The sequence below is a fragment of the Ranitomeya imitator genome, chromosome 1, assembly GCF_032444005.1.
Source record: "Ranitomeya imitator isolate aRanImi1 chromosome 1, aRanImi1.pri, whole genome shotgun sequence".
Taxonomy (NCBI): Eukaryota; Metazoa; Chordata; class Amphibia; order Anura; family Dendrobatidae; genus Ranitomeya; species Ranitomeya imitator.
Window position 1 is genome coordinate 850,804,243 of NC_091282.1, and position 24,150 is coordinate 850,828,392.

General features: G+C 42.9%; 1 long non-coding RNA gene across 2 annotated transcripts in view; it reads right to left on the reverse strand.

Annotated features, from left to right (window-relative positions):
* The window catches only part of LOC138651341 (uncharacterized), a 960,960-nt gene extending 937,270 nt beyond the window's left edge, over positions 1-23,690 (reverse strand). The window contains exons 1-3 of one of the 2 annotated variants that reach the window (XR_011315470.1): positions 23,610-23,690; positions 21,869-22,023; positions 10,735-10,863 (exon numbers count right to left, since the gene is read on the reverse strand). This is a non-coding gene — a long non-coding RNA (uncharacterized lncRNA). Of the gene's footprint in view, positions 1-10,734; positions 10,864-21,868; positions 22,024-23,609 lie in introns of those variants that run through there. The other variant, XR_011315469.1, reaches the window with a different exon arrangement.
* Between the last annotated feature and the right edge of the window lie 460 nt (positions 23,691-24,150).

A 24,150-nucleotide genomic window follows, 5' to 3' on the forward strand; every position in this document is an offset into this window, starting at 1 on the left:
AGGATCCGTTTCTTGTCCAAAACTACGGATTGCGACGGAATGCCAAACGACGCAAGTGTGAAAGTAGCCTTAGGGCTAGGGTTAGGGTTGGGGCTAAAGTTAGGGCTAGGGTTGGGGCTAAAGTTAGGGTTAGAGCTGGGATTAGGGTTAGGGTTTGGATTAGGGTTGGTATTAGGGTTAGGGTTGGCATTAGGGTTACGCTTGGGATTAGGGTTAGGTTTGGGATTAGGGTTAAGGTTAGGGTTGTGATTAGGGGTGTATTGGGATTAGGGTTAGGTTTGAGGTTAGGGTTGAGATTAGGATTAGGGGTGTGTTGGATTTAGGGTTTTGATTAGGGTTATGGTTAGGGTTGACATTAGGGTTGTTTTGGGGTAAGGGTTGTGATTATGGTTACGGTTAGTGATTAGGATTATGGATCAGGTTGGGATTAGGGCTAGGGGTGTGTTGGGGTTAGGGTTGGAGCTAGAATTGGGGGGTTTCCACTGTTTAGGTACATCAGGGGGTCTCCAAACACGACAGCCAATTTTGCGCTCAAAAAGTCAAATGGTGCTCCCTCCCTTCTGAGCTCTGCCGTGTGCCCAAACAGTGGGTTACCCCCACATATGGGGCATCAGCGTACTCGGGATAAATTGGACAACTTCTGGGGTCCAATTTCTCTTGTTACCCTTGTGAAAATAAAAACTTGGGGGCTACAATATCTTTTTTGTGAAAAAAAAAATATTTTTTATTTTCACGACTCTGCATTCTAAACTTCTGTGAAGCACTTGGGCATTCAAAGTTCTCACCACACATCTAGATAAGTTCCTTGGGGGGTCTAGTTTCCAAAATGGGGTCACTTGTGGAGGGTTTCTACTGGTTAGGTACATCAGGGGCTCTGCAAACGCAACATAATACCCGCAGACCATTCTATCAAAGTCTGCATTCCAAAACGGCGCTCCTTCCTTCCGAGCTCTGCCGTGCGCCCAAACAGCATACTCAGGACAAATTGGACAACAACTTTTGGGGTCCAATTTCTCTTGTTACCCTTGTGAAAATAAAAACTTGGGGGCTAAAAAATCTTTTTTGTGGAAAAAAAAAATATTTTTTATTTTCACGGCTCTGCATTATAAACTTCTGTGAAGCACTTGGGCATTCAAGGTTCTCACCACACATCTAGATAACTTCCATGGGGGGTCTAGTTTCCAAAATGGGGTCACTTGTGGGGGATTTCTACTGTTTAGGCACATCAGGGGCTCTCCAAACGTGACATGGCGTCCGATCTCAATTCCAGCCAATTCTACATTGAAAAAGTAAAACGGCACTCTTTCTCTTCCAAGCTCTGCGGTGCGCCCAAACAGTGGTTTACCCCCACATATTGGGTATCGACGTACTCAGGAGAAATTGCACAACAACTTTAGTGGTCTAATTTCTCCTGTTACCCTTGTGAAAATAAAAATTTGTGGGCAAAAAGATCATTTTTGTAGAAAAAATGCAATTTTTTTTTTTCACGGCTCTACGTTATAAACTTCTGTGAAGCACATGGGGGTTCAAAGTGCTCGCCACACATCTAGATAAGTTCCTTAAGGGGTCTAGTTTCCAAAATGGTGTCACTTGTGGGGGGTTTCCACTGTTTAGGCACATCAGGCGCTCTCCAAACGCGACATGGCGTCCAATCTCAATTCCAGCCAATTCTACATTGAAAAAGTAAAACGGCGCTCCTTCACTTCCAAGCTCTGCGGTGCGCCCAAACAGTGGTTTACCCTCACATATGGGGCATCGACGTATTCAGGAGAAATCGCACAACAACTTTTGTGGTCTAATTTCTCCTGTTACCCTTGTGAAAATAAGAATTTGTGGGCCAAAAGATCATTTTTGTGTAAACAAAAGCGATTTTTTATTTTCACGGCTCTACGTTATAAACTTCTGTGAAGCACTTGGGGGTTCAAAGTGCTCACCACACATCTAGATAAGTTCCTTACGGGGTCTAGTTTCCAAAATGGTGTCACTTGTGGGGAGTTTCCACTGTTTAGGCACATCAGGGGCTCTCTAAACGTGACATGGCATCCGATCTCAATTCCAGCCAATTCTGCATTGAAAAAGTCAAACGGCGCTCCTTCACTTCTAAGTTCTGCGGTGCGCCCAAAAAGTGGTTTACCCCCACATATGGGGTATTGGCGTATTCAGGAGAAATTGCATAACAAAATTTATGGTTACATTTCTGTTTTTACACTTGTGAAAATAAAAAAAATGGTTCTGAATTAAGATGTTTGCAAAAAAAAGTTAAATGTTCATTTTTTCCTTCCACATTGTTTCAGTTCCTGTGAAGCACGTAAAGGGTTAATAAACTTCTTGAATGTGGTTTTGAGCACCTTGAGGGGTGTAGTTTTTAGAATGGTGTCACACTTCATTATTTTCTATCATATAGACCCCTCAAAATGACTTCAAATGTGATGTGGTCCCTAAAAAAAATGGTGTTGTAAAAATGAGAAATTGCTGGTCAACTTTTAACCCTTATAACTCGCTAACAAAAAAAAATGTTGTTTCCAAAATTGTGCTGATGTAAAGTAGACATGTGGGAAATGTTATTTATTAACTATTTTTCGTGACATATTTCTCTGATTTAAGGGCATAAAAATACAAAGTTTGAAAATTGCAAAATTTTAAAGATTTTCTCCATATTTCCGTTTTTTTCATAAATAATCGCAAGTAATATCGAAGAAATGTTACCATTAACATGAAGTACAATATGTCACGAAAAAACAATCTCAGAATCAGCGGGATCCGTTGAAGCGTTCCAGAGTTATAACCTCATAAAGTGACAGTGGTCAGAATTGCAAAAATTGGCTCGGTCATTAAGTACCAAATTGGCTCTGTCACTAAGGGGTTAAAAGTCCAGTTTATTCCAACAATTCCATTAAAATTCATGGTGATACAGCAAATGGTCGAGTTCCTCGTACAACCAACGCATTTCGACCTGTTAAGGTCTTAATCATGGTATAATTTGTGGTCAGACCAGTGAGACATAAATAGAAAACACTAAACACATAACAGGGTCTTATCCTCTCCGAAACAGGAGGCGTTATTAACATATCCCGTTTGGAACTTGTCAAGTTACATTTTGTCAGGTAAGTAAGTAAGGGCCTTGGTTTCTGCCCTGTCTAAAGGTTTAATATCTTCAAAGCTTTGCTTGACATAAACAAATTTGCCAGAAACGTAACCCTTAAATGTCATTTCAATCAGTCCTCTGATCTATTTCAACCTATTAATAATGAGTCAACCTCTTCTGAAGATAATATTTTACCTTATGGACCTTTTTCCTTTCAGGACCTCTTGAATTACAACATGCTCACAGATCTGCAATCGCAATCAATGATTAAAGACCGTTCCCTGAATAATAGCTTTCATATGCTAACCGATTTTTCTATCCAAACAAAACAAAAAAAATTGCAGATTATATTTTTGTTAAACATCCTGTTAAGCCTATATATCATGCCCTTTAGGGCCATTGTTTCGTGTATAGGGTCTTTTTCGAAACACCTTGGAGAGTGGGTTGATCATTACTTACAAGCTCTGGTGGTCAACCTTCCAGGTTATATTCAGGATACCAGAGCCGTTATTTCTGTTCTAGATGGTTTCTGTTGGTCTCCTTCTAATCTATGGATTACATGTGACATTATAAGTTTATATCTTTCCATCCCACATGGTGTTATCATCTCTAGTTTGTCTTATTTTCTAAATAAATACAGTAATTATAAAGAGGAAATTCAATAATTTATCATTGATGCAACCGTTTTTTTACTAACTCATAACTATTTTTCTTTTGATAATATACAAGGAGTGAGCATGGGAGGCAAATGCTCCCTTTCCTTGGCAAACATAACTGTTGCAGTATGGGAGGAGAAATACATTTTTTAATGAACATAATCCTTTCGCTCACAATATTTTATTTTTTGGCCTTTATATAGATGATTTATTATTGTTTTGGAATGGTACTTCTCTGGAGATTTCTGATTACATTAGTTACATTAATGACAATGAATTTAACTTTACTTTCACTCATAATTTTTCTAAAGTGTCTATTAGTTATTTAGATATTATTTTATTAGCAGATCCCGTAACGAACACAGTTTTCATTTCACCATATAGAAAGCCCACAGATACCAACTCCATTCTAGAAGCCCATTCATCACACCCCAAGCATGTCATTAAAAATGTACCCACAGGTGAACTTATCAGATTAAAAAGGAATTGCACTTCTGTGGTAACATATGAAAATTAATCTTATAAGACAATACATAGATTATGCTCTAGAGGTTATCCTGACTGGACTCTGTCCAAAGCCAAACGAACAGTTAATAAAATTGACAGAAATGCTCTAATTTCCGAGTGTAATACCCCAAAAAAGATTGCGAAGGACAATAATCCTAAAAATAATTCTCAGGAAAGAACTAATAATGTCTCCATGAGAGGTTCTGAAAAGTCCTGCAGTGTTAATTTTGTTACGGAATTCAGCCCTCAATTCGATACCATTATTAAAATTGTGAAAAAACATCTCCCTACTTTATATGGTGATCCTAAATTGGCAAATATTTTGGAAAAAACGCATTTGCGATTTGTGGCCAAAAAAGCTCCCTCTTTGGGAGCTGTTCTTTCACCCAGCCTTTTCTTAAGCAATAATGATTCAAACGGGAAATCCTGGCATTCTTATAAACGCTTTTTCAAATGTGGCCATCATCCATGAAAAACATGTAATTATGTACATAAAAATAGTAAACTTACTTCTATTGTGACTGGTATATCTTATTCAGTCAATATATATATATATATATATATATATATATATATATATATATATATATATAAACTGTAATACGGAAAGTCTAATTTACCTAATAAAATGTACAGTCTGCAGGTTACAATATGTTGGCTATACTATCTGACCTTTAAAAAAAAGAATAATGAGAAAACACTTGTCTAATGTCTTTAGTGCTAATACTCATAATATTTCTGCGGTATCTAATCACTGCAGACTGTTCCATGCCGGGAACACCAATACTCTTAAGGTTATGGGTATTGAAAAGGTCTTTAAATCTTGTAGAGGTGGGGATTTTAGATGTAAGGTCTTCAATCAATAATCTTTTTGGATTTTTAAATTGCAAACCAGAACCCCACTGGGTCTGAATAAACAATAAGATTTAATTCTACAATATGAATGAATTAACATTTTTATGTGCCTTTTATAATTACGTATATTAATTCTATTTTTTCATGGCTAGTTTTTTATTGTATTCTATACAGTGCCATTGTGGATTTGTTGTGTTTTTCTGTGGTTTTCTGCATTTACTTAGCTGTTGTTCCAATATGGGACTTTTAATTATTGCACCTGCTATTTGGGATTTTAATTGATGTTTAGTGTTTTCTATTTATGTTTCACTGGTCTGACCACACATTATACCATGATTAAGACCTTAACAGGTCGAAACGCGTTGGTTATACCAGGAACTCTACCATTTGCTGTATCACCATGAATTTTAATGGAATTGTTTGAATAAATTGGACTTTTAATAAGTCTTCTGTCAAGCCGCCGCTGCCACCCGCTTCACCCTGCGATACTTACGTGTCCTCGGCGTCCCGGCACGGCTCTGCTGCTGTGGCGTCCTCCCTCCAGCGTTCGCTCCCGGCTTCAGCTGATCATCGGGTGCGTGCGCACGCCGGGTTCCGTTCTGAGCGTGCGCACCGCTAGGGCCTTGTAACGCTTCCTGCCTTGTCCTGTCTATTGTCTTGGAGGACCCTCTCCACCCGGAAGTAAGTTGTTACCGCTACTATATATTCCTGTCTGCTCCTCACCCCTGTGCCTGATGATCACTTGCATTTCTCAAGTGCTCCTGGTCGCACGTATACTTAGTGCATCTTCGTGTTCCCTGATTTTGTTCCTTGTTTTTTCTCCGCAGTACCTGTGTCAGTCCCGGCGTCAGTTCCAGCAGTTCCAGTCTCCTTGCAGTCCCTGTGTACCTAAAGTTCCTGTATCCATTCAGTCCCTGTGTTCCTGCAGCCTCTGTGTCCCTTCTGGTCTCGTGTCCCTGTAGTCCCAGTCCCGTCACAGTCCCTCTGTTCTGGCTGTCCTTGTGTCTCTTCAGGTTCCGTGTCCCTGTAAGTCCCAGTCTCCCTGCAGTCCGGGTGTTCCTGTTTTCCCTGTGTCTCCATAGTGCCCTTCCGTTGGGTATCCCTGCGGCATTCCGTCCGTCCTGTGTCCTTGCCTCTCCCGCCGGGTTCAGGCTCTCTTCCGCTTCTCCGGTCCTTTGTCCCCATTTTCCTTTTCTCTCTCCCTCCTTGGTCCTCCAGCTTCCGTGGCGACAGGCCCTCACGCTCCTGCCCCTAACGCTCCCTGAAAATCAGGGGCTCTGTAAAAACAAAACCACGGTCAGGTAGACCAAACAAAATTTCGTACACAATTGCCAGGAAAATTGTTCGGGATGCAAAGAACAACACACAAATAAGATTAGCTGAAATACTGGACTCTCTCAAAACTGGCGGCTGTTTTAAGATGCACAATAAGGAGGCACTTGAAGACAAATGGGCTGCATGGTCGAGTCACCAGAAGAAAGCCATTAATGCACAAATGCCACAAAGTATCTCCCCTACAATAAGCAAAACAGCGCAGAGACAAGCCTCAAAACTTCTGGAACAAGGTAATTTGGAGTGATGAGACCAAAATTGAACTTTTTTGCCACAGCCATAAATACTACATTTGGAGAGAGGTCAACAAGGCCTATGATGAAAGGTACACCATTCCTACTTTAAAGCATGGAGGTGGATCGCTGATGTTTTGGGGATGTGTGAGCTACAAAGGGACAGGAAACTTGGTCAAAGTTGAAGGAAAGATGAATGCAGCATGTTATCAGCAAATACTGGAGGCAAATTTGCAATCATCAGCCCGGAAGCTGCACATGGGATGTACTTGGACGTTCCAACATGACAACGATCCAAAACACAAGGCCATGTCAACCTGTCAAAGGCTACAGCAGAACGAAATGAAGGTTCCGGAGTGGTCATCTCTTTCTCCTGACCTCAATAACATTGAGCCACACTGGGGAGATCTCAAGTGTGCAGTTCAGTAGCATAGCTACCGGAGGGCATAGGGGGCGGCTGCCCCGGGCCCCGCACTCTGAGGGGCCCACCTGGAGCTACGCTTCTGTAACTGTATTGGCGTGCACATCGTGTCGATATAGTTACATTCGGCGGCAGAGCAGGGAGAATTGATCTCCCTGATCTGCCACCCGGCCTCTATGGGGCCCCTGAGCAGGTGGTGGGGGGCCCCGTGCCAGCAGTGGGCCCCCTATCCATCATCTCAGGTTAAACTGTATTGGCTAGATGCCGATACAGCTGACCGCATTGATGAGAGAAGGAGCATTATGCTCCATCTCCCATCATCCCCCTCTCAGCGTCTGACAACACCGACGCCGACACTGATAGGGGGGGTCAAGATGATGTCACTACTCGGCACCCGCGGTCCTGAGATGTGCGGGGTGGGCGCTCAGAGTATTGGAGCCAAAAGGAGAAGAGAGGTGAGTATTGTGTATTTTTACGGGGTTGCATTATACTATAGAGGCTGTCTATGGGAGTGCATTATATTAGGGGCTGCATTATACTATAGAGGCCAAAGACAAAGAGCGCATTGTTGCTCGAAACACATCAAAAGATGCTTGTATTCTCTTCTCTGTGAACACACAATTTTAATCTTTGCTTCATGTACCTTGGATAATTAAAATCACTTTTTTGGATTTCATCTGTGAGCTGGATTTTTCTGCTTTCTGCATATATTAGGGGCTGCATTATGCTATAGAGTCTACCTATGGGAGTGCATTATATTAAGGGCTGCATTATGCTATAGAGTCTATCTATGGGGGTGCATTATAATATGGCTGTATTCTACTATAGAGTCTGCCTATGGGGGTGCATTATATTAAGGGCTGCATTATGCTATAGAGTCTACCAATGGGGGTGCATTGTAATAGGGGCTGCATTATACTATAGAGTCCACCTATGGGTGTGCATTATATTAAGTGCTGCATTACACTATAGAGTCTGCCTATTGGGGTGCATTATATTAGGGGCTGCATTATACTATAGTCTGCCTATGGGAGTGCATTATATTAGAGGCTGCATTATACTAAAGAGGCCACCTATGGGTGTGCATTATATTAAGTGCTGCATTACACTATAGAGTCTGCCTATTGGGGTGCATTATATTAGGGGCTGAATTATACTATAGTCTGCCTATGGGAGTGCATTATATTAGGGGCTGCATTACACTAGAGAGTCTGCATATGGGGGGTGCATTATACTATATAGAGTCTGGCTATGGGAAATGCATTATACTGCAGAGTCTGCCTATGGGGGGTGCATTATACTATATAGAGTCTGCCTATGGGGAGTGCATTATACTATATAGAGTCTGCCTATGGGGAGTGCATTATACTATATAGAGTCTGCCTATTGTCCGGTGCATTATACTATATAGAGTCTGCCTATGGGGAGTGCATTATACTATATAGAGTCTGCCTATGGGGAGTGCATTATACTATATAGAGTCTGCCTATTGTCCGGTGCATTATACTTATATGGAGGCTATCTAGGTGGCATCATACATTGTGGTGATTAGTGTTGGAGCTATCAAACAGTTTGGTGGATGCTAAGGGGTCAGTAAATATACAGTGAGGGGGCATTAGACTGTATCAGAGAACATCATACTGTTTATATTGGAGCTTTAAAGGGGGGAGACTCAAGACATGATTACTGTCATGGTTTGGACAGGGTTCATGCCCTGCCCTCTCAGGGTTAATTGTATCTGGTCTCCTTTTGGATCTGGGAGAGATATTTATACCCACTCTGAACCTGGATTCCCTGTCAGTTGAACGTTCGTTCTGTGTGTCTGACTCCCTGGTGTGCATGCTCATACAGTGTTTGTTTGATTGCTTTCTTTGATTCTGACCCCCTGGCCTGGCTGTTTTGACTTCGTCACCTCGCGTCTCTTTCTGTACTTCATTGCTTGGTTTGGCTTCCTGATCTCCAGCTTTCACCTGACTATCCTTCCGTCTCACCCCCCTTATTGACCTCGCAACATTTGACTTCTCTCTGGCACCGTCTGGGTCCCCTGTACCTGTCTCCGCCCTCGGTCACTCCCCCTCAGTCACGTGGTTCAGGTCCTGCTCGCTGCCCGGTGAGTTCTCCACTGCTCTGCGCTGCTCTCGTGTCTTCCTTACTACGGTGAGCCACCCGCCTTGCTGCAGGTACACCCGGGGTTCCTGACAATTAAATGTAAAGTGGGCACTTATTGTTATAGGGGAACTTAGGTTACTGTGACTGTCAAAGGGGCACACGGCAATATTACTTTCAAGGGGGCACAATTTGAGCACTGCTTTCTAGGGCACTTGCACATGACATATGCTAAAAATATGAGAAGAGAAATGTGTCTTTGTTGTAATCTCTACAGCTGAGTCTTGGCTGGAAGAAGTTGTCATGTCGATCTGGGTTAGATGGAAAAGACGGGAAAAGTGAACGATTCCATCAGAAAGAACATCGGTTGTAAGTCATTATCTCTAACTGTGCTGTGGTCTCTTATATGTTCTGTAGGACTGGTACTTACCACTGACCATATGGCGGTAATATCAATGTTGTCTTTATAAAAAGATTATTTTCAGTAACAGTGCGGTCATCTACCGAGGTTTTCCCTCACTATTCGGGTGCATCACCCAGTTGTAATCAAGGTTACCTGGTTAGTGGCCCACTCAGAAGTTTGGCCTCCCTGAACTAAAACCCTGGCTACACCTCTGGCGCAGTTCATGCTAGACAGCCCAGGAATTTACAAGAACTGGAGGCTTTTTGCCAAGCAGAGTGGGCAGCTTTACCTTCTGAGAAAATAAAGAACCTCATCCACAACTACCACAAAAGACTTCAAGCTGTCATTAAGAAATGGGATATGTGAACTTTTGATCAGGGTCATGTGGATGTTTTGGGTCGTCATTATGCTTTAAAAAGAGAAAACACAGTAGTTTGACAATAAATGGCTTCACCCAACCACTAACCACGAGTGGAGTAAAAGTTTTGTTGTTATCATTCATATTCTCTGAAAAAAGGCCAAGAAAGCAAAAATTCTGCTGGGGTATGTAAACTTTTGAGCATAGCTGTATACTTATATATTTGTTACAACAACTGCCTTTATTTTAACCATTCTAATAAAGACACAACTTTTTTTTATTATCGAAGCTGGAACCTTCTTTTCACATGCATTATTTATCCCACACAGTGAACGCGAGAAAATTGAAAATTATGCCAGAATTACAATATTTATATTTTATCAAAAATCTTTAAAAAATATATATTTATTTAAATAAGAGTAAAGCTGCTTTATCGCTTATACCATATGGTGAACAGCATAAAAAGTACAATAAAAGTAATTTTTACATTGCTATTTGATCATGCTGTCTCCCAAATGAAAATAAGGCTCTGTGCACATTTCTCCTGTGCTCTACACTGAGCACTTTCATTGTAGTTTCCATCTAAACCCAGGGCCAGACAGAGTCTAAAGTGACTCCAACTGCTTCACTACAATAAATGTAATGTCAGGGGTCCTGTTCTGTCTGAATGAATGAATGTTTTTGTGGATTTAGACAGAAAACGCCAACACAAGTGCTCAGTGTGCAGCACAGGACAAATGTGAACTGAGCCTTAAAATAAATCAAAAATGTTATGTACCTCAAGTAATAAAAGCTTCAACTCACTAAAAAAAGGCCCCACTCAGGTCTATCATCTGCCAATAGAAATATAGGAGATTTCCATGTTACCGGTGGCTCACTTGTTCTAGAAAATCGATATGGCTTTTCCCTAAAAAAAAATAAACAAAATAAATAAGTTGAAATAGCACTCTTTTCCTTTTGAACACTACAATGTGTCTAAAACGTAGTTATCATCTAATTTGCAAGATGCAGTGGAGGTTGTAATTACTTGTAACACCTTTCATGCTGACTAAGAAAATTTGTGCCTTTGTTATTTAATCATCACTATTGCATTGTTCATAACTAATCATTTATTTAGTCTATTGAACCTTCAGTATTCTATCATCTTACGCTGACCAGTAAAAAAAGCCAACTCAGCTCAGATGACGTAATCCTAATTACAAGTTGCATCACCTACTTTTATAAATGCTCTCCGTGTAAGGTATACAGTATTAGGATTTCTTAGCTTAGTTTCTTAGCATATTTACAGGTTTCTATATGATATTTTACAATTACATACAGTACAGACCAAAAGTTTGGAGACACCTTCTCATTGAAAGATTTTTCTGTATTTTCGTGACTATGAAAATTGTACATTCACACTGAAGGCATCAATACTATGAATTGACACATATGGAATTATATACTTAACAAAAAAGTGTGAAACAACTTAAATTAGGTCTTATAATTCTAGGTTCTTCAAAGTAGCCACCTTTTGCTTTGATGACTGCTTTGCACACTCTTGGCATACTCTTGGTGAGCTTCAAGAGGTAGTCACCGGGAATGGTTTTCACTTCACAGGTGTGCCCTTGTTGTGAATTCTGCTCTTGGGCTCCCTCCGGTGGTTATGAGTGGTAGTGCTGCTGTCTTTGGATCGCAGCATTTATCAGGTGTATCCACTTTTTGCAATTTGGGCTGGGCTATTTAGTCCTGCTTTATCCTTTAGTCAGTGCCAGTTGTCCATTGTTTTTGGAGGATTCACATCCATACCTGGTCTCTCCTGTTTTGCTGTTCATTTCAACAAAGATAAGTCCTGGCTTTGTTTTTGCTGTCCACCTGCTGTGGACCTTATAGTTCTGTGCATTTTCATGTTTTGTCTTGTCCAGCTTTGTCTGTGAAGGATTTTTTGCAGCCAAGCTGTGTCTCTGGAGATGCAGATATACCCTCCATGTCTTTAGTCAGATGTGGAGATTTGTATTTTCTGTGGTGGATATTTTCTAGTGTTTTAATACTGACCGCATAGTACTCTGTCCTATTCTTTCTTTTTAGCTAGAATGGCATCCTATGCTAAATCCTGATTTCAAGTCTGCATATGTTATTTCCCTCTCCTCTCACAGTCAATATTTGTGGGGGGCTGTCTATCCTTTGGGGATTTTCTCTGAGGCAAGATAGTTTTCCCGTTTCTGTCTTTAGGGGAAGTTAGTTCTTAGGCTGTGTCGAGGGGTCTAGGGAGTGTTAGGTACTCCCCACGGCTACTTCTAGTTGCGGTGCTAAGTTCAGGGTTTGCGATCAGTACAGGTACCACCTTCTCCAGAGTACGTCTCATGCTGCTCCTAGGCCACCAGATCATAACAGTACAACTGGCCCACAATGAGTTAATTGCATCTCAGAAGAAGGGAGGAAAGGTTTTGAGCCATTTTTTTTCCTTAGCCTGTTTTGTCTTTTCCTCCCTCTTAATCTCTGGGTGGCTACGGAACCTAGTAATAACATGAATGTTCAGGAGTTAGTTTCTCGGGTGGATCAGCTTGCTGCTAGGGTACAGGGTATTTCAGATTATATTATTCAGACTCCTGCCTTAGAACCTAAGATTCCCATTTCGGATTTATTTTTTGGTGACAGATCCAAATTTTTGAGTTTCAAAAATAACTGTATACTGTTTTTTGCATTGAGACCCCGGTCCTCTGGTGATCCCATTCAGCAGGTTAAATCATCATATCCCTGCTGCGTGGTGACCCACAGGATTGGGCATTTTCCCTGGAATCTGGCAATCCTGCTTTGCTTAATGTTGATTCTTTCTTTCAAGCATTGGGGTTATTGTATGATGAGCCTAATTCTGTGGATCAAGCTGAGAAGATCTTGTTGGCCCTGTGTCAGGGTCAAGAAGCGGCAGAATCGTATTGCCAGAAATTTAGAAAATGGTCTGTACTGACTAAATCGAATGAGGATGCCTTGGCGGCAATTTTCAGAAAGGGTCTTTCTGAATCCGTTAAAGATGTTATGGTGGGGTTCCCCACGCCTGCTGGTCTGAGTGATTCTATGTCTCTGGCCATTCAGATTGATCGGCGCTTGAGCGAGCGCAGAGTTGTGCACACTGTGGCGTTGTCCTCCGAGCGGAGCCCTGAGCCTATGCAGTGTGATAAGATTTTGTCTAGAGCTGAACGACAAGGATTCAGGCGTCAGAATAGGTTGAGTTTTTACTGCGGCGATTCTGCTCATGTTATTTCTGATTGCCCTAAGCGTACAAAGAGAGTCGCTAGTTCTGCTACCATCAGTACTGTACAACCTAAATTTCTGTTATCTGTGACCTTGATCTGCTCATTATCGTCATTTTCTGTCATGGCATTTGTGGATTCAGGCGCCGCTCTGAACTTAATGGACTTAGAATTTGCCAGACGTTGTGGCTTCCCATTGCAGCCTTTGCAGAACCCTATTCCTTTAAGGGGGATTGATGCTACACCGTTGGCTATAAATAAACCTCAGTTTTGGACACAGCTGACCATGCGCATGGCGCCAGCCCATCAGGAAGATTGTCGTTTTCTGGTGTTGCATAATTTGCATGATGATATTGTGCTGGGTTTTCCATGGTTACAGCTAAATAATCCGATGTTAGATTGGAAATCTATGTCTGTGACTAGTTGGGGTTGTCAGGGGGTTCATGGTCACATTCCTTTGATGTCAATTTTCTCTTCCCCCTCTTCTGAAATTCCTGAGTTTTTGTCAGATTTCCAGGATGTATTCAATGAGCCCAAATCCAGTTCCCTTCCACCACATAGGGACTGTGATTGTGCTATTGACTTGATTCCAGGTTGTAAGTTCCCTAAGGGCCGACTTTTCAACCTGTCTGTGCCAGAACATGCCGCCATGCGGAGCTATATTAAGGAGTCTTTGGAGAAGGGGCATATTCGGCCATCTTCTTCACCATTGGGAGCAGGTTTTTTTTTTGTTGCCAAGAAGGATGGCTCCTTGAGACCGTGTATTGATTATCGCCTCTTGAATAATATCACGGTCAAATTTCAATACCCTTTGCCTTTGCTTACTGATTTGCTAGGATTAAGGGGGCTAGCTGGTTTACTAAGATTGACCTTCGAGGGGCATATAATCTTATTCGTATTAAGCAGGGTGACGAATGGAAAACTGCATTTAATACGCCCGAAGGCCATTTTGAATACCTTGTGATGCCATTCGGACTCTCTAATGCCCCATCTGTGTTCCAATCCTTCATGCATGATATCTTTCGGAGTTATCTTGATAAATTCATGGTTGTATATTTGGATGATATTTTGATTTTTTCCGATGATTGGGAGTCTCATGTGAAACAGGTCAGGATGGTATTTCAGATCCTCCATAATAATGCTTTATTTGTGAAGGGGTCGAAGTGCCTCTTTGGAGTGCAGAAGGTTTCTTTTTTGGGCTTCATTTTTTCTCCCTCATCTATAGAAATGGATCCGGTTAAGGTTCAGGCCATTCATGATTGGATTCAGCCCACATCTGTGAAGAGCCTTCAGAAATTCTTGGGCTTTGCTAATTTTTATCGTCGTTTCATTGCCAACTTCTCCAGTGTGGTTAAACCTCTGACCGATTTGACGAAGAAAGGCGCTGATGTGACGAATTGGTCCTCTGCGGCTGTTTCTGCCTTTCAGGAGCTTAAACACCGATTTACTTCTGCCCCTGTGTTGCGTCAGCCGGATGTTTCTCTTCCATTTCAGGTTGAGGTTGATGCGTCTGAGATTGGGGCAGGGGCCGTTTTGTCTCAGAGGAATTCTGATGGTTCCTTGATGAAACCGTGTGCCTTCTTTTCTCAGAAGTTTTCGCCTGCGGAACGCAATTATGTCGGCAATCGGTAGTTGTTAGCTATGAAGTGGGCATTTGAGGAGTGGCGACATTGGCTTGAGGGGGCCAAGCACCGTATTGTGGTCCTGACCGATCATAAGAATCTGATTTACCTCGAGTCTGCCAAACGACTGAATCCTAGACAGGCTCGATGGTCCCTGTTTTTCTCGTGTTTTGATTTTGTGGTCTCGTACCTTCCTGGTACTAAGAATGTTAAGGCGGATGCCCTCTCTTGGAGTTTTTTTCCTGATTCCCCTGGTGTTCTTGAGCCGGTCGGCATTCTGAAGGAAGGGGTGATTTTTGCCATCTCCCCTGATTTACGACGGGTTCTTCAGGAATTTCAGGCTAATAAACCTGACCGCTGTCCAGTGGGGAAACTGTTTGTTCCTGATAGATGGACTAGTAAAGTGATTTCTGAGGTTCATTGTTCTGTGTTGGCTGGCCATCCTGGGATTTTTGGTACCAGAAATTTGGTTGGTAGGTCCTTTTGGTGGCCTTCTTTGTCGCGGGATGTGCGTTCTTTTGTGCAGTCCTGTGGGATTTGTGCATGGGCTAAGCCTTGCTGTTCCCGCGCTAGTGGGTTGCTTCTGCCTTTGCCGGTCCCTGAGAGACCTTGGACGCATATTTCTATGGATTTTATTTCAGATCTTCCGGTTTCCCAGAGGATGTCGGTTATCTGGGTGGTTTGTGACCGGTTTTCTAAGATGGTTTTCAGCATGTGGTTTGTTTGCATGGCATTCCGGAGAATATTGTGTCCGATAGAGGTTCCCAGTTTGTTTCTAGGTTTTGGCGGGCCTTTTGTGCTAGGCTGGGCATTGATTTATCTTTTCTTTTTCTTCCGCATTTCATCCTCAGACAAATGGCCAAACCGAGCGAACTAATCAGACTTTGGAAACTTATTTGAGATGCTTTGTGTCTGCTGATCAGGATGATTGGGTGGCTTTCTTGCCATTGGCCGAGTTTGCCCTTAATAATCGGGCTAGTTCTGCTACCTTGGTTTCACCTTTTTTTGTAATTTTGGTTTTCATCCTCGTTTTTCTTCAGGGCAGTTTGAGCCTTCTGATTGTCCTGGTGTGAATTCTGTGGTTGACAGGCTGGAGCAGATTTGGGCTCATGTGGTGGACAATTTGGTGTTGTCTCAGGAGGAGGCTCAGCGTTTTGCTAACCGTCGTCGGTGTGTTGGTTCCCGGCTTCGGGTTGGGGATTTGGTCTGGTTGTCTTCCCATCATGTTCCTATGAAGGTTTCTTCCCCTAAGTTCAAGCCTCGGTTTATTGGTCCTTATAGGATTTCTGAGATTATCAAACCAGCCTTTTCGTTTGGCCCTTCCGGCCTCTTTTTCCATCCATAATGTGTTCCATAGATCTTTGTTGCGGAAGTATGTGGTGCCCGTTGTTCCCTCTGTTGATCCTCCGGCCCCGGTGTTGATTGATGGGGAGTTGGAGTATGTGATTGAGAAGATTTTGGATTCTCGTTTTTCGAGGCGGAAGCTTCAGTATCTGGTCAAATGGAAGGGTTATGGCCAGGAGGATAATTCTTGGGTTGTTGCCTCCGATGTTCATGCTGACGATTTGGTTTGTGCCTTTCATTTGGCTCATCCTGATCAGCCTGGGGGCTCTGGTGAGGGTTCAGTGACCCCTCCTCAACGGGGGGGGTACTGTTGTGAATTCTGCTCTTGGGCTCCCTCCGCTGGTTATGAGTGGTAGTGCTGCTGTCTTTGGATCGCAGCATTTATCAGGTGAATCCACTTTTTGCAATTTGGGCTGGGCTATTTAGTCCTGCTTTATCCTTTAGTCAGTGCCAGTTGTCCATTGTTTTTGGAGGATTCACATCCATACCTGGTCTCTCCTGTTTTGCTGTTCATTTCAACAAAGATAAGTTCTGGCTTTGTTTTTGCTGTCCACCTGCTGTGGACCTTATAGTTCTGTGCATTTTCATGTTTTGTCTTGTCCAGCTTTGTCTGTGAAGGATTTTTTGCAGCCAAGCTGTGTCTCTGGAGATGCAGATATACCCTCCATGTCTTTAGTCAGATGTGGAGATTTGTATTTTCTGTGGTGGATATTTTTTAGTGTTTTAATACTGACCGCATAGTACTCTGTCCTATTCTTTCTTTTTAGCTACAATGGCATCCTATGCTAAATCCTGATTTCAAGTCTGCATATGTTATTTCCCTCTCCTCTCACAGTCAATATTTGTGGGGGGCTGTCTATCCTTTGGGGATTTTCTCTGAGGCAAGATAGTTTTCCCGTTTCTGTCTTTAGGGGAAGTTAGTTCTTAGGCTGTGTCGAGGGGTCTAGGGAGTGTTAGGTACTCCCCACGGCTACTTCTAGTTGCGGTGCTAAGTTCAGGGCTTGCGGTCAGTACAGGTACCACCTTCTCCAGAGTACGTCTCATGCTGCTCCTAGGCCACCAGATCATATCAGCCCTGTCAAGTTTAATAAGTGGGATTTCTTGCCTTATAATTGGGGTTGGGATTATTAGTTGTGTTGTGCAGAAGTCTGGTGGATACACAGCTGATAGTCCTACTGAATAGACTGTTAGAATTTGTATCATGGCAAGAAAAAAGCAGCTAAGAAAAGCGAGTGGCCATCATTACTTTAAGAAATGAAGGTCAGTCAGTCCAAAAAATGGGGAATGTGTCCCCAAGTGCAGTGGCAAAAACCATCAAGCGCTACAAAGAAACTGGCTCACATGAGGACTGCCCCAGGAAAGGAAGACCAAAAGTCACCTCTGCTTCTGAGGATAAGTTTATCTGAGTCACCAGCCTCCGAAATCGCAGGTTAACTGCAGCTCTGATTAGAGACTAGGTCAATGCCTCACAGAGTTCTAGCAGCAGACACATCTCTACAACAGCTGTTAAGAGGAGACTTTGTGTGGTAGGCCTTCATGGTAAAATAGCTGCTACCAAACCACTGCTAAGGACAGGCAACAAGCGGAAGAGACTTGTTTTGGCTAAAGAACATAAGGAATGGATATTAGACCAGTGGAAATATGTGCTTTGGTCTGATGAGTCCAAATTTGAGATCTTTGGTTCCAACCACCGTGTCTTTGTGCGACACAGAAAAGGTGAACAGATGGACTCTACATGCCTGGTTCCCACCGTGAAGCATGGAGGAGGAGGTGTGATGGTGTGGGGGTGCTTTGCTGGTGACACTGTTGGGGATTTATTCAAAATTGAAGGCATACTGAACCAGCATGGCTACCACAGCATCTTGCAGCAGCATGCTATTCTATCCGGTTTGCGTTTAGTTGGACCATCATTTATTTTTCAACAGGACAATGACCCCAAACACACCTCCAGGCTGTGTAACGGCTATTTGACCAAGAAGGAGAGTGATGGGATGCTACGCCAGATGACCTGGCCTCTATAGTCACCAGACCTGAATGGTTTGGGGTGAGCTAGACCGCAGAGTGAAGGCAAAAGGGCCAACAAGTGCTAAGCATCTCTGGGAACTCCCTCAAGATTGTTGGAAGACCATTCCCAGTGACTACCTCTTGAAGCTCATCAAGGGAATGCCAAGAGTGTGCAAAGCAGTCATCAAAGCAAAAGGTGACTACTTTGAAGAATCTAGAATATAATACATAATTTCAGTTGTTTCACACTTTTTTGTTAAAGGGACACTGTTACCTGAATTTGGAGGGAACAATCTTCAGCCATGGAGGCGGGGTTTTCGGGTGTTTGATTCACCCTTTCCTTACCCCCTGGCTGCATGCTGGCTGCAATATTGGATTGAAGTTCATTCTCTGTCCTCCATAGTACACGCCTGTGCAAGGCAAGATTACCTTGTGCAGGCATGTACTACGGAGGACAGAGAATGAACTTCAATCCAATATTGCAGCCAGTATGCAGCCAGCGGGTAAGGAAAGGGTGAATCAAAAACCCCAAAACCCCGCCTCCATGGCTGAAGATTGTTCCCTCCAAATTCAGGTGACAGTGTCCCTTTAAGTACCGTATATAATTCCACATGTGTTAATTCATAGTTTTGATGCCTTCAGTGTGAATGTCCAATTTTCATAGTCATGAAAATACAGAAAAATCTTTAAATGAGAAGGTGTGTCCAAACTTTAGGTCTGTACTGTATATTAAAAAAAAAAACTAAAATATTTTAAAAAATCAAACGTTATTGTATCCATAACTAAATATTTGTATGAAAAAATATATGAAAACAATAAAAGTACACATATTTGGTATCGCCAAGTCCGCAACGACCCGACTTATAAGACTGTCTCACTAGTTAACCACTTTAGTGAATACAATAAAAATAAATAGAAAACAAGGCAAAGCACAATGCTTTATCATCATACAGCCAAACAAAGTAGAATAAAACATGATCAAAAAGATGAATATAGGTAGACATCAAACTGCTGAAAATGTCATCTTGTCCTGCAAAAAACAAGCTGCCATACAGCTCCATCAGCGGAAAAATAAAAAATTTATAGCTCTCAGATTAAAGCGATGCAAAAATAATCTTTTCTATAAAATAGCTTTTATTGCTTACAAGCGCCAAAACATTAAAAAATGATATAAATGAGGTATCGCTGTAATTGTCCTGACCCCCAAAATAAGACTGCCTTATCAATTTTACCACACACAGAATGGCATAACCCCCCCCCAAAAAAAAAAAATCCTGAATTGCTGCTTATTGTTTATTCTGCCTCCCAAAAATCAAAATAGAAAGCAATCAAAAAATGTCATGTGCCCGAAAATGGTACCAATGAAAACATCAACTCGTCCCACAAAAAACAAGCGCCACATGACTCTGTAGGCCAAAAATAGGAAAAAATTATAGCTCTCAAAATATGGTGATGCAAAAACTATTTTTTGTTTTGGTGTGAGTGCGGTGTGGCGGCCATTGTTAGGGCCACTACGAGGTTTGCCGTGATGTGGCAGAGGGCTTCATACAGTCTGATCAGAATGTTAACCCCTTAATCCCACTTGACGTACTATCCCGTCAAGGTGACCTGGGACTTAATTCCCAGGGATAGGATAGTACGTCATAGCGATCGGCCGCGCTCACGGGGGGAGCACGGTCGATCGCAGCCGGGTGTCAGCTATCGCAGCCGACATCTGGCACCATGTACCAGGAGCGGTCACGTACCTCCCCCGGCACATTAACCCCCAGCACACTGCGATCAAACATGATCGCAGCGTCCTGGGGGCATAGGGAAGCATCGCACAGGGAGGGGCTCCCTGCGACCCTCGGTACAAGGCAATGTGTTCACCTTGTACCGAGCTTCTCTTCCCTGCAGGCCCAAGATCCAAAATGGCCGTGGGGCTGCATCCAGGTCCTGCAGGGAGGTGGCTTACCAAGCGCTTGCTCAGAGCAGGCGCTGGAAAGCCTGCAGCCCTGCATGTCAGATCAGCGATCAGCTCTGCGAAGTGCCAGTTCAGCGATCTGACCTTATAACATGATGCCTCCTCCCCCTGGGCAATGTTATAGAGTAAAAAAATATATATATTTAGTTGTGTAAAAAAAAAAAAATTCCTAAATAAAAAAAAAAAATATTGTTCCCATAAATGCATTTCTTTATCTAAATGAAAAAAGTACACATATTTAGTATCATCACATCCGTAACGACCCGACCAATAAAACTGTCCCACTCGTTAACCCCTTCAGTGAACACTGTAAAAAAAAAAAAAAAAAAAAAAAAACACGAGGCAAAAAACGCTTTATTATCATACCGCCAAACATAAAGTGGAATAACGCGCGATCAAAAAGGATATAAATAACCATGGTACTGCTGAAAACGTCATCTTGTCCCATAAAAAACGAGCTGCCTTACAGCGTCATCAGTGGAAAAAAAAAGTTATAGTCCTCAGAATAAAGCGATGCAAAAATTATTTTTTATTTAAAATAGTTTTTATCGTATAGAAGCGCCAAAACATAAAAAAATGATATAAATGAGGTATCGCTGTAATCGTACTGACCCGAAGAAAAAAACTGCTCTATCCATTTTACCCAATGCGGAACAGTATAAATGCTCACTTATGGGGGTTTCAATGTTTAAAGGGAAGGTGCCATAAAAAAAAAAATTTTTTCAGAAATTGTAAAAATGTAAAGAATTAATGATTACATTTTCTTAAAAAATATTATCATTTGTTTATAATTTAGTAAAATATGAAAAATAATTTGAAAAGTTTTGGAATTTCCACTTTTCAACACTAGGGGGAGCAGCTGCTGAAATTTCAGAAAAACCTAGTGTACAAATAGCTCACATTACTGCACTGCAGTAATTCTGGGCGGAGTCTGCTGACGTGTGTGATGTCTCCTCTCCTCCCCTTCTGGGTGTTTGCTAAGGGATTAGAGAGGATGATATTCAGGAACCCAGTGAGCAGCCATTTTGTTGGTGACTGCAGAGTATGGCTGCCGTCACACTATCAGTATTTGGTCAGTATTTTACCTCAGTATTTGTAAGCCAAAACCAGGAGTGGAACAAATAGAGGAAAAGTATAATAGAAACATATGCACCACTTCTGCATTTATCACCCACTCCTGGATTTGGCTTACAAATACTGAGGTAAAATACTGACCAAATACTGAGCGTGGACGGCAGCCTTAGGCTACTTTCACACTAGCGATTTTGGCTGTACGGTGCAATGCGTCATTCAGGAGAAAAAACGCATCCTGCAAAGTTGTCTGCAGGATGCGTTTTTCCCCATAGACGAACATTACCGACGCATGTAACGTTTGTGCGTCGAGTCCACCATTTTCGACCGCGCATGCACGGCCGAAACTCCGCCCCCTCATGCCCAGACCTTACAATGGGGCAACGGAAGCGTCGCAAGACTGCTTCAGCTGCCCACGTCGGGCATTTCTTTCACAGCATGCGTCAGTACGACGCACTGTGAAAGGCCCGTACCGACGCTAGTGTGAAAGCAGCCTTATACTGACAAGTAGACAGTCACCATGGCAGGCAGCAAGGATTCTGGGAGATATGTGGTGGAGGGAGCAGGGTGACAGCAGCACAGAGTATTTCAGGAGAGCAGTGTGCTGGTCTATAGGGGCCCCCTGTTTGGTGCGCGGAGCAGCCAGGGATTATACATAGAGCGCTGTCTTATACACACCTGGATGGACCGTCTGCTCCACAGAAATCCAGGAAACATTTCTGAGGATTGATGGCCTGTTCTGATCCAGACTTTGCATGCAGACCCCATTCCCCTCCTCAGATCCTGTCCTGGCGATGTGTGAAAGCGAGGCGACAGGCACAGTCGGGGTGACGCTGGGAAGGAAATGTAGCCATATAGTAACAATAAAAATGAGACCCCTCTCTTCAGCTGCCTCACCAGCCTTCCCCTGACTACACCTAACTGGAGGTCATGCTGCCCCCTCTATTACCCCAGACCCGCGTGCAGGTGCTCAGCCAGAACCACCCTAGAATGGGTCCGCTTTCTGAATATAATACTGACATACAGACCACACATAATACCGCCATGTAGATCACACATAAAACCACCATATAATTCTCACATAATACTGCCAGATAGATAGATCACACATAATCCCACAATACAGTTCTCATATAATCCCGTCATATAGTTCTTATATTATTGCACCATACTGATCAAACATAATACAACCATACATATTACATATAATACTGTCATATAGATCACACATAATGCCATCATACAGGTCACACATAATAATTAGCGGCATCAAGTGTGGTCTATATGGCAGCATTATGTAAAAAATATACATTATATGGTGGCATCATGTTTGATCTATATGGCAGCAGTATGCAAAAAATATATATATGGCAACATTACGTTCCGTCCATATTACAGTATTATGTAATAGATATATCTGGCGGCATTATGTATGACCTATATGGCAGTATTATGTAATAAATATATATGGCGGTATATTTATTATGTAAAGGCAGGAAAGTTGTGAGCTATGCCCTTCTGTGACCCCCACAATTTTTTTTTTTTTTTTTTTTTGGGGGGGGCAATTAGACCTTATGCTATGTCGCCCTATGATTTGTATGTACGCCCCTGGTGACGATCCTCACAGCTTGTCCTGAAAGACAGCAGGCTTGGGGTGTCGGTGAGATTGAGGTGGGTTTCAGGGAGCAGGGGATGGGTGTCAGGGGGCATGGGGTGGGTCAGTGAGCTTAGGGTGGGTGTCAGGGCTCAGTCTCAGTCTTTCCTCTTCTGCTCCCTGGATCACTAGTCTCAGACCACCTGCCCTCTGCTCTGCACTGTATAGTAGGACGATCAGGCAGGAGACCTGAGGAGCTGCAGGACTACAACACTTAGGAGCTCAGTCCTGGCATGCTGGGACTTGTAGTGACACAGCAGCTAGAGCTTGCTGAGTGTCATCACCCCCTGGGTCTGCTTCCTTGTGCCAACCATAGCCCAAATGTTAGAACACTATTACTGTGCCAACCATAGCCCGCCTCTTTACACTGTGCAGACCTCCCACCTGATCCATAGGTGAAGCCCCCAGGCTGCTGCCTGCCTGCACACTGATCCCCCTGCACCATGCACAGCTGCAGGCAGGGAAGGGTTAACCATTACAGGCCAGCCTCGTGCCGCCCCTTGTAACCAGGAGGGATCCCCTGCTGCAGAGAATCATGGGGCTTCAGACTCCAGGCTGCAATCTACAGGGACAGTCACTGTGTGGGGTGATGAAGTGTTGCCACAGATCAGTGCTGCACACATAACGCTCCATGTACAGGGAGACACACTGCTGCTGCTGGATTTCCTGCCCCTGGACTGAGGGAGGAAGCTTTCAGCAACACAGGGCAGGTCGGCAGTGTAATAAGTACAGGCTGTGATCACTGCTAATGCTGCAGATACTTACCCCAAACCCTCGCTCCCAGCAGCTTCTCCTCAACATCTTCTGTCCTCGCAGCCCACAGCAAACAAAATGGCCACGATCTCCTCTCACAGCTGTGACGTAGCAGCCCAGTGGGCGTGTCCAGGTCACAGCTGAGAGGCAGGAGGAGCGGCCTCAATGTAAGAGATGCGGTCGGGGTCCGACTGTTGGCTCCTATGTCCATGTGTGCCGTACGTGAGGAGTGCAAGTGTCCTTCCCAGACACACACACCCCCACTAGTCAAAATGGCAGCCCCCAGTGGCACACACAAATGTCAATAAATAAAAAACTATTAAAGTAGTTAATTTAATTTTGTATTAAAAATAATTGATTGTATAATCAATAATTATTAATACAAAAATTAAAATCACGGCACCTTCCCTTTAAGCACATTAGTGGCTCTCCAAACGCAACAAGGCGTCCCATTTCTCCTGTTACCCTTGGTAAAATCAAACAAATTGGAGCTGAAGTAATTTTTTTGTGAAAAAAAATTAAATGTTCATTTTTTTTTAAACATTCCAAAAAT